At 42.4% G+C, this 2,500-nt stretch overlaps 1 long non-coding RNA gene across 1 annotated transcript in view; it reads right to left on the minus strand.

Annotated features, from left to right (window-relative positions):
- LOC133657814 (uncharacterized) overlaps nucleotides 1–2,500 on the minus strand; it is a 4,781-nt gene that overhangs the window by 844 nt on the left and 1,437 nt on the right. The window contains exon 2 of the long non-coding RNA XR_009827377.1: nucleotides 1–54. This exon is cut by the window's left edge and continues 63 nt beyond it. This is a non-coding gene — a long non-coding RNA (uncharacterized LOC133657814). The remainder of the gene's footprint in view (nucleotides 55–2,500) is intronic.

The raw sequence follows: 2,500 nt of genomic DNA on the forward strand, positions 1-2,500 counted from the left end.
CTCCATAAGCTCTCTCTGGTCTGAAGGCAAATTCTGTAGCACTTGTTGAATGTTCTGTTACACACACACACACACACACACACACACACACACACACACACACACACACACACACACACACACACACACACACACACACACACACACACACACACACACACACACACACACACACACACACACACACACACACACACACACACACACACACACACACACACACACACACACACACACACACACACACACACACACACACACACACACACACACACACACACACACACACACACACACACACACACACACACACACACACACACACACACACACACACACACACACACACACACACACACACACACACACACACACACACACACACACACACACACACACACACACACACACACACACACACACACACACACACACACACACACACACACACACACACACACACACACACACACACACACACACACACACACACACACACACACACACACACACACACACACACACACACACACACAGACAGACACACACACACACACAGAGTATAGGCGATTTAGAGCATAAAGATCTGGCACTCCTTTGATCAATATTCAAGTATCATTCCGCACATCCAAGTAGCGATGGATGGATGCGCGATCACCTGCTGCCACCTCCAGCTAAATCAGACCTGGGCATTCTGCGGCCCGCGGGCCGCATCCGGCCCTTTGTGCGTCCCTGTCCGGCCCGCGTGAGGCCAATTATAAATTACAAAATAAATTTTAAAAAGTATCTATGTCGAGTGTGCAATGCAACGGTGCTGCTTTTGTTTTGAAAATCGTTATTTGTATTACTTCCGTGTGGACGTATGCGTGATTGTGAGTGAATGTGAACAACTGCAATTACAAAATAAAGTTGAAAAAACATCTATGTCCTGCGCGCAATACAACTGTGCTGCTTTTATTTTGAAAAGTATTATTTATGGGCGTGTGTCCGTGTGTAACCTACGAGTGAAGGTGCACATGCAGCGACAAGTGATGCACGGTTTACACCCGAGACGCTAAAAAGAGAAAAGTTGATGAGGAATGCCGTGTTTTCAACAACACATGAACTGCAAAGCAACGTCCCCTCACCTAAGGTGCGTGCCTGCGCAATTGCGCACTGCTCAAGCGTCCGCTGCGCGCAGCAAGTATATGCCGCGCACCAAATCAAATCCCATCTGAATTCTAAACAAAATAAACATTTATTCTATGGAATTTTGCAACAACTTTGAGTGACAGTGACAACAAGCGGCCCTAATGATGTTCGTCAACACCGTTCAATTGAACACCGTTCAATTATTGTAACGTCTATCGAGATGCTTCGAGGACAGGAATTATATCGATCACTTTATTGAACAAAACTGTTTATATTCGGACATAACCACACCAAAAACATGAGTAAAACAATTCTATCTCGAAAAACTAGTCATTTTCTGCCGTACAAACCAGGCCAAAACCAACTTGTCATCTGTCACCAACACGCATAGCACTGAACCACTGGTGCGTTTAAGGCCACACAAAAAGTCAGACAACTCAAACACCACACAAAGTTACACTATGACTCCTCAGTCATACGTGTGCTTATTTTACTGTCATTTATTATTAATGTTAATTTATATATATTAGTCATGGAATGCTGTTACACACACTATGTTGAAGTATTACTATTATTATTATTATTATTATTATTATTTATCTTACGGTATATATCAAAAATAATATTGAGCAAAATTTAATTGAAATATTGTCGATGTGGCCCTCCAGCAGTGCTCGGGTAGCTCATGCGGCCCCCGGTAAAAATTAATTGCCCACCCCTGATATAGAGGAATCCATAAAAACAAACAACTTCTGGGAAAACTGAAACAAACTAAAACAAAAACATGAGCATCTACCCATCCAAAGTGAAGATGTATGGGTAAAGCACTTCTCTAATCTATTTATCCCAATACAGAAAACAACAGCAAAAACACATACGATATAAACTACAATGCTTAGAGTCAACAATAAAAGACTACCAGAACCTGCTAGACTCCCCAATTATTACACACGGACTACAGGACAAAATAACATCACTTAAGACCAAGAAGGCCTGCGGTGCAGACGGTATCTTAAATGAAATTATAAAATTCACTGACTCCAAATTCCAATTGGCTATACTAAAACTCCTTAACATGGTCCTTGGCTCTGGGATCTTCCCCAATATTAGGAACCCAGGACTGATAACAGCGCTTCACAAGTGTGGAGACAAATTCGACCCCAATAATTACCGTGGGATCTGTGTCAACAGCAACCTCGGAATAATCTTCTGCCTGATCATCAACCACAGACTTGTACATTTCCTCACAAGCAATAATGCCCTGAGCAAATCACAAATAGGCTTCCTACCAAATCACCGTACAACAGACCACATTTTCACTCAACACCCTATTTGACAACCAAAATAACTCCAAAACAAAAGCACATTA

This window comes from Entelurus aequoreus, linkage group LG09 (genome assembly GCF_033978785.1).
Source record: "Entelurus aequoreus isolate RoL-2023_Sb linkage group LG09, RoL_Eaeq_v1.1, whole genome shotgun sequence".
In the NCBI taxonomy this organism is placed as follows: domain Eukaryota; kingdom Metazoa; phylum Chordata; class Actinopteri; order Syngnathiformes; family Syngnathidae; genus Entelurus; species Entelurus aequoreus.